Source organism: Rhinopithecus bieti, unplaced genomic scaffold, assembly GCF_001698545.2.
Source record: "Rhinopithecus bieti isolate Rb0 unplaced genomic scaffold, ASM169854v2 scaffold_4981, whole genome shotgun sequence".
Lineage (NCBI taxonomy): Eukaryota > Metazoa > Chordata > Mammalia > Primates > Cercopithecidae > Rhinopithecus > Rhinopithecus bieti.
Window position 1 is genome coordinate 1,517,410 of NW_016805130.1, and position 9,167 is coordinate 1,526,576.

The following is a 9,167-nucleotide window of genomic DNA, read 5'->3' on the forward strand; positions in this document are numbered from 1 at the left end:
CTTTGATGAACTCAGGTCCCAAGCACAGATACTGGAGAGACATAAATACTTCTTATAATGAAATATACTCATTAGGAATTACAAATGATTTTTTTCAGTGACACTGTTTATCACATATTGTTCATCATTCCTTTTCCTTCTTCCACTTTTATAAGAAGCTGATCACACTCCGCAGGGAGGTACTATGTCTTGTTTATCATGTGCTCCTTACCCCATACTAAATGCCCAATATGTGTTTGTTGACTTGAATGAAACCAACCTAAATTATAACTGAGTTTTAAAAATGTGATCCATGCTGAAAACTTGGCAATATAAATCTAAGTGTGTAAGTGAAACCATTTCATTTTGAATATTGCAATGACTTTTTTCAATTCTTTGAGGACAGAGGCTATGTCCTCTTCATCTTTGCATTTTCAGTGACTAAAATATTACTGAGTGCATAGGGGTACTTAATGCTCACTGAACTAAGTTAAATAGAATTGAATTTTCTTTGCTACTCTATAGCAAATCATTAGTACCTGGGCAGGCTTCTACTTTATACAAACTATTCGCAAATCTTTACTGTCTATTCTCCTATTTTTAGAAGAAAGCAAATAAATTGACTATGTAGTAATTTCCTCAGTTTTCCCCCATCTAACCTATATTAGATAACTTCTAGATGTGCCTCATTCTCAGCATCAGCACAGATCTTATCTTGGTATCATTCTAGGAGTTTGAGTTTTAAATTATTTATTTTAAGGGAGTAAAATATTTACATTAATAAAAGTATTTGTTAGAAATGAAGGAGGCTTTCACTTACAGAACAAGGAGGTAACCCCCCAGACACAAACATAAAAGTCTCAGAGGCTGAACTTAGCTGAAAGCCCTGTTGATGAGCTTTAAGGGAATTTGAAACTTGGCATAATAAAATCACACCCCTGAGTTTTGCAGGAATGATTGCTGCACTGTAATATGTATTGTACTTAGATACTTAGATTAAAGATATATTTTTATTTTGTTATCAATTATGCATCCAGAAGAGGAATTTTATTACTAATGGAACCATTGAAATAGATACCTAGAGGAGTGGATGGATCACTTTATTTCTTGTCAGGTTCTATATTAGGCTTTCCAAAGTGCATTTGAGTATTTGTCTACTATTGTTATTGCTGTGGAGTAGCGTACCTTGGGGAAATCTGTAAAGGAGAATGAATAAGCCTGAATTCTATACCTGATTCTGCCTTTTCTTGCTGTATGTTTTTAGACAAGTAACCTTATACCAGTACCTGGTCCATTCCACAATAGGGGAATACTTCATTTAGATTTTCATACCTAAACCATTACCTTATTTTAAAGTAACACTATCAGTTTTTTTAACAGAGGCATAATTTTATCTTCATATAATTTACTGGGCTGGACATACAGTTGAGAAAATAGAAGTACTTTTTGCTCAAGGCTTAAAAGCTGTGAAATGGTAGAACTGGCATTAATAATTGGCTTTGGAACATTTGTAGTCAAGGCACTTTTCTCTTGCTTTGTAATTGAGCAACTTGAGATTTATGAGTGAATGAAATGCCTAACTTCTGGAAGGACTCAATATCTGATTTCAAAAGAAATGATTTCAAAACATTTCAGCTCTTGAAAAAGCAAATGAAGAACTAGGGTAGTGGTTCTCAAAGTGAGGTCTCCAGACAAACAGCAGCAGCAATTTCATTGGTAAGAAATTACCTGACAACTGGTAAGAACTGATGTTCTCTGTTCCCACGCAAGACCCACTGCATCAGAAACTCTGGGGGTAAGGTCCAGCAAACTGATTTAACAAGCCCTCCTGTCCTCTAGGTGATTCTGATGCCTGCTCAAATTTCTGAAGCACTGCTAGGCATAGAGAAACACCTTAGACCCTGTAAAAGGGTGAAAGTGCTTTAGAATTTCTTATTTTCAGCCCTGTGATGACCAACGTAGAGGTCAACTATGGGAGAAAGTACCACTTCCAGGCCCAGATCAGATCAAAAGCAGGATGGGGCCTTGAACCAGTAGCTCCTGGGGACTCTAGGACCAGCAGAGAGCACCCAGCTTTTCTGAGAAATTTTGGGACATTGGAGCTCTTCAGGTTGTACACCTAGCCTTTGCAATTTGAATGTGGAGGTGTTGCTATAATCAGAGTCTGTTTTGGATTGGAAGCTGTTTGGGATTTAATGTTTCTCATCTGAGACCTAGAAATGGACTTCACTTGAAGTTCTCACTAAACAATAACTCATATTGTTCTGGAGTTCTCACATAACAGTAAGTACACTGAACTCATTCAAGTTCAAGTATAACAGAGTCACTTTGGGCAATTTTTTTGCATTTCTTTGAGCTGTGACTTTCCCTAACTGCGAAGTGGGTATAATGATATGTATTTGAAGAAAAGTTTTGAGATTGAAGTTAGAAAATGTTTATGAACTCACTTTCTGAGTTGTAAAGAACTTTAAAAATATAAGATATGAATAAGTAGAGATGTGGTATAAGTTACTGCATCTCAAATAGGATCAGACAGCAACATTTTTGTGGCTTCAAAAGCAGCACCATTTGTTTATTAACATTATTTTGCTTAATAAAGCAGTACTCTTAATTATAGCAAAATTTATAAATTCTATGGGATGTGATGAAGCTATTTTCACTTTGAATTTTAAAAAAATGGGCCCTACACTCTTTCCTTCCCTCCCCACCAATGACCTGTCTCACTGTGCATACGCCCTGCTGCAGCCCTGCAGAAATGCTTCAACTACCCACAATTTTTTTTCTTTTTTTTTTCTTTTTTTTTTCTTTTGCCAAATAAGACTGGTGTCCAGGGTACTGAAGCCTCATCTTCCTCAGGCTGATGCCAAAGATGTAAAATTTGGTGCAGATGCCCAACCTTAAAGCTTCAAGGTGTAAGCCTTTTAGCCAATTCTCTAGCCATTACAATAGGGTCAAAGGGAAGAACAGTGATTATTGAAGAAAGCTGAGGAAGTTCCAAAGTAAAAAAAAGATGGTGTGACTGTTGCAAAGTCAATTGACTTAAAGGATAAATATAAAAATATTGGAGCTAAACTTGTTAAAATGTTGCCAATAATACAAATAAAGAAGCTGGAGATGGTATCACCACTGCTACCATACTGGCATGCTCTATTGCAAAGAAGGCTTTGAGAAGGTTAGCAAAGGTGCAAATTCCAGTGGAAACTGGAAGTGTGTGAGGTTAGATGTTGATACTGTAATTGCTGAACTTAGGAAGCAGTCTAAACCTGTGACAACCCCTGAAGAAATTGCTCAGGTTGGTATAATTTCTGCAAAGAGAGACAAAAAAAAATTGGCAGCATCATTTCAGGTGCAATGAAAAAGGTGGGAAGAAAGGTTGTGCTCACAGTGAAAGGTGGAAAAACATTGAATGATGAATTAGAAATTATTGAAGGCATGAAGTTTGATTGAGGCTACATTTTTCCATACTTATTAATATATCAAAAGGTCAGAAATGTGAATTCCAGGATGCCTATGTTCTACTGAATGAAAAGAACATTTCTGGTGTCCAGTCCATTGTACCTGCTCTTGAAATTGCCAGTGCTCACCTTAAGCCTTTGGTCACAATTGCTGAAGATGCTGATGAAGAAACTCTAAGTATGCTCATCTTGAATCGGCTAAAAGTTGGTCTTCAGGTTGTAGTAGTCAAAATTTCAGGTTTTGGTGACAATAGAACTAGCTTAAAGATGTGGCTATTGCTACTGGTATTGCAGTGTTTGGAGAAGAGGGGTTAACCCTAAATCTTGAAGATGTTCAGCCTCATGACTCAGGAAAATTCAGAGAGGTCATTGTGGTCAAAGATGATGCTATGTTATTAAAAGGAAAAGATGACAAGGCTTAAATTGAAAAATGTATTCAAGAAATCATTGAGTAGTTAGATATCACAACTAGTGAATATGAAAAGAAAAAACTGAATGAATGTCTGGCAAAACTATCAGATGGAATAGCCATGTTGATGGTTGGTGAGACAAGTGATGTTCAGGTGAAAGAAAAGAAAGAGTTAATGACGTCCTTAATGCTACAAGAGCTGCCATTAAAGATGGCATTGTTCTGCTTCAGTGCATTCCAGCCTTGGACTCATTAACTCCAGCTAATGAAGATGTTTTAAATGTTATAGAAATTATTAAAAGAACATTCAAAATTCCTTCAGTGACCAATGTTAAGAATGCAAGTGTTGAAGGATCTTTGATAGTTGAAAAAATTATGTAAGATCCTCTGAAGTTGGTTATGAGGCTGATTGGAGATTCTGTGAATACGGTAGAAAAAGGAGTCACTGACCCCACAAACGTCGTGAGAACTGCTTTACTGCATGCTGCTGGGGTGGCTTCTCCGTTACCTACAGCAGAAGTTGTAGTCATAGAAATTCCTAAAAAAGAGAATCCTGGAATGAGTGCAATAGGTAGAATGGGAGATGGTTTGTTCTGATTCCTAGAATAGTGCTTTACCTTTGTTTTTGAACTGTGACAAGAAGCTGAAAACAGCATTCTTCAACAATAACGTTAGAAGTCAGGTGAAGAAAATGACTGAAGAGAAGGCTGGCTGAAATTTAAGAAAATCACCATAATCATCAGTTACTGGTTTCAGTTGACAATATACAATAATTTACTGCTGTCATTGCCCATGCCTACAGATAATTTATTTTGTATTTTTGAATGAGAAAACATTTGTACATTCTTGATATTGGGTACAAGAGCCATGAACCAATATAGTGCTTTCAACCTAAATCACTGAGACGTTTTTACTGCCGTTCTATTAAAATCGGGATTTTAGTGCTTGCCATCACCAGATGAGAAGTTAAGAAGCATCCTTTCTGTGGAGAGTAAGAAGAATTGTGTACAAAGTAGAGAAATATCCAATTATGTGACAGCCTTTGTGTAATAAAAATTTGTTTAAAATTTTAAATAGTGCAGCCTGAAGGTATTTTAAATTCTCCAAATTGGCTTTCATGCAAAAGGCTTATTCAGTACTTTTAAGGACCATTTGAATTGTGGGTAAAGGATTATGTTAGATGCTGAGTATTTAAGACATAGTGGTTGACATTTGCTCACTGCCCACCATAGGAAGCTGACAACTAGGTAAGAGGAGCAACTCTTCTGGAGCACTTGAGTCTAGAAGAAAAGAGTGGCCAGGAAAAGAGGTCCAAGAAAAAAGGATATTAAGCAAACACCTGAAGAGAGAATCCTCTGTATTCCTGAGATGGTAATCTGTGAGTCTGCTTGTGAATATAAGCTGCGTACACTGCCAAAGAACAGGGTGAAAGGAGTAGTAGCCTTATTTCTGTTCTAGCTTACTAGAAATTAAGATGTCTCAGGTCAAAAAATAAAAATAAATGAACCTGTGAAGAAGCTGTAAAGTTCAAGAGTATGAAGAGCAATTTAAAGTTAATTACACTAGGTGGCAAATACGAGAGGAAAAGGTTGATTGTTAATTGGAGTTCTGAAAACTTCTATTACAAAATAGGTTCAGGGAGTGGGAACATCAGCAAAATGGAGAAATAGAACTCTCCAATGCTTGTCCCCTGAAGAAACATTAATGCAAACAACTATCCACACATGGAAATATCTTCCCAAGTGCTAAGGAAACCTGGTGAAGGCCAATAGTGTCTGAATGTAGCACAGAAAGAAAAGACGCATTGAGGAGAGTAGGATGGACATTAGGCACATTGCCCATTCTTCAACCCTGGACAGCACAGCATGGAGAAAGATACTGCCTAGGAGAGGAAGAAGGAAGTGAGAAGACTTTGCCTCAGACTCCAAAACTAGGCCCTCTTCAGTAAAATCTAGCACTGATCTGACCCCATGGCCTCAGACTTTAGGCCCCTATCCAAGGACTAGGTTTCCAGGCCAGCACTAGAACCAGGCTACATCCCCCACCAGGCTCTAGGATTTTCCAATGAACTTGGTCTCCAGGCTGCCCCACTGCCAACCTGACTTCAACAACCCCAGAGTCCAAACCACCCCTAACAGTGAAGTGGATCCCATGGCCCCAGGCCTCAGGCCAACCTCAGCGCCAGACCAACCCTTGCAGTCCTAGTCATCAGACTGGCACCCTCAGACCCAGCTTCCAGGCCAGCTCCTGTAGCTCCTCACTCCAACAGACCCAGGGTTCAGGTTGCCCCAGTAGATTCCAGCATTTGACCAACCCCCATGGACCAAGGCTCCAGGACAGCCCCTGTATACCTAGGTAAGTGGCTATTCCCAAGGCCCTAAGACCTAGGACAGCCCTCATGGGCCTATCCTCTAGGCCAACACCTGCATGCCCAGACTCCAGGCAAACACTAGTGGACATAGGCTCCAGGTCAGTACCAGAGTCTAATGCACTAAACCAACACCTGCAATCACAGGCTCCAGACTGTCTCCTGTGGACCCAGGCTTCCTACCAACTACAGCACTGAGAAAACCCCAAGTGCCAGGCTGGTCTCTGTGGTCTCAAGCTTCAGATAACCCAGGGTCTAGGGCTGTACCAGCAGATCCAGGGCCCAAGCTCACCCCAGTAGACCCCAGTAGCAGGCTAGACACACAGACTGAGGCTCCAAGACTACCCATGAAGACTTAAGTTCTAGGCCAGCAACTGTGGGCCCATAACCCAAACCCATCCCCACAGACTCAAGCTCCAGGCCTACTCCAATACTGAACCAGCCTCCACGGACTCAGGCACCAGGTCTATTCTAGTGCAAGATCAGCCCCCATGGATCTAGGCTTTATGCCCAACCAAGTAGACCCAGGCATCAGGTTGCCTACCTGCTGACCCAGGCACCACACTAGCCTATCTGAGGACTCCAGCAGCAAGCTTACCTTCAGATTATGCCCAGTGGTCTGCCTAGAATCTCTAGGCAGGCTGCCTGGAACAGCTTTTCCACCCAAAGTCAGTCTGCAAAGACTGGAATAAGTCCTTACTTTTTGAATGTGCAGTCATCCATGTAAGGTAATGAAAACACAAAACACCAGGAAGACATAACATAACCAAAGAACACACCAAACAATAATCTCTTAGTAGCTGACCTACAGGAAATAAAGATGGATGAACTGCCTGACAAAAAATTCAAAATAATTTTTTAAGTAACATAGGACAACTTCAATAAATACTTAAAATGCCTCAATAAGATCAGGAAAACAATAAAGTACCAATATTAAAAATTAACAGAGACATTTAAGTTATTTTATAAAATAGTAATTCTGGAGTTGGAAAATACAATGAACAAAATAAAAAATGCAATAGTGAGCATTAATAGCAAAATTGATCAATCAGAAGAAAGAATCTATGATTCTGAAGACAGGTTATTGGAAAATATAAAGTCAGAGAAGAAAAAAGAATGAAAAGGAATGAAGTAAGCTTATGAGATTTATGAGCAATTGTTTGGGTTATAGGAGTTTGTGAAGGAGAAGAGAAAGATAAAGAATTAAAATGTTTATTTAAAGAAATATTAGCAGTACTTTCCAAATTTGGAGAAAGATATAAATATCTAGGTACAGAAATGTCAAAATTCTCTAACCAGATTGAATCCAAACAAGATTACATCAAGACATAATAAAATAAAGCTGTCAAACTCAAGGAAAGAAAGAGGATCCTGAAAGCATCAAGATAAAAGAAGTGAATAACCTATAAGGAAGTTCTGGTACACACAGAAGTTAATTTCTTAGCAGAGGTATTACAGGCCAGAAGAGAACAGGATGATACATTCAAAGCGCTGAAAAAAAAAAATACTAAATAAAACTGCCAAGTAAGAATATTGTATCTGAAAAAGGTGTGGTTCAGAAATAAAGGAGAGAGAAAGAGTTTCCCAGAGAAACAAAAGCTGAGGTAGTTCACTCCCACCAGAACTGTTTACAAGAAATGCTAAAAGAAGTTCATCAGCCTGAAAAAAAAGGATGCTAAAAGTAACACAAAACATCTCAAAGTATAAAACTCACTGATAAAAGTACATACACAGTCAAATTCAGAATACTTTAATACTGTAATTGTGATGATGTTTAAATCACTTATATCTTTAGTATAAAGATGAAAACACAGAACTAAAAATAATAGTTATAATAATTTGTTGTGGCATATACAACATAAGAACATGTAAATTACAACATCAAAAATTTTAAATGCATGAGGGAGGTGGAGAATATTGTAGAGGTTTTTTTTTATGCAATCAAAGTTAAGTTGTTATCAACTTAGCCTGTAATAACAATAAGATTTAAAAAATAATCCTCATGGTAACCACAAAGAAAAAACCTATTGCAGATATGCAAAACATAAAAAGTAAGAAATCAAAGCATACCACTAGACAAAGTCACCTAATCACAAAGACAACAAAAGAGTAAAGAGAAAATAAAAGATCTGCAAAACAAACATAAAACAGTAGCAGTAGGTTTTTATATATCAATGCCTACCTTGAATTTAAATGAATTAAATTATCTAATCAAGACATAGAATGTCTACATGCATAAAAGACAAGACACTGTACAGTGCCTATAAGAGACTCACTTCACATTTAAGGATACACATAGATTAAAAGTGAAGAGATATAAAAGACATGGATGTGAATGGAAACTAATGGGGAGCAGAAATAGGTACACTTAAGTCAGATAAAATGAACATTAAGTCAAAACTGAGAAAAGAGACAAAGAAGGTCATTATATAATGAAAGAGGGGTAAATTAAGGAAGTGGATATAACCATTGTAAATATTTATACACACACATATATAAAGTAAATATTAATAGATCTGAAGAAAGAGGTAGATGGCAATACAGTAATAGTAGGGGGCTTTAGTACCTCATTTTCAGCAAAAGACAGATTACTTCAACAGAAAATTAATTAGGAAATATCAACATATATTGGAGACCAAATGGACCTAACATCCATATACAGAATATTCTATCCAACAGCTGCAGAATACACATTTTCCTCTGCTGCACATGGAACATTCTCTGAGATAGATGATGTATTAGGCCATAAAACAAGTCTTAAATTTAAGAAGACTGAAATCCTATCAAATGTCTTTATTGACCACAATAGTATAAAATTCTAATTTCTAGGAACTTTAGAATATTCACAAATACATGGAATTTAAATGACTTGCTCTTGAACAACCAAGGGTTAATGAAGAAATGGAAAGAGAAATTTTAAAATATATTGATACAAAGGAAGATGGAAACACAACAT

The 9,167-nt window shown here is 37.4% G+C and overlaps 1 pseudogene; it reads left to right on the forward strand.

The window, feature by feature from the left end:
- Positions 1-2,655: 2,655 nt before the first annotated feature.
- LOC108529107 (60 kDa heat shock protein, mitochondrial pseudogene) lies at positions 2,656-4,440 on the forward strand (annotated as a pseudogene).
- The last annotated feature ends 4,727 nt before the right edge of the window (positions 4,441-9,167 follow it).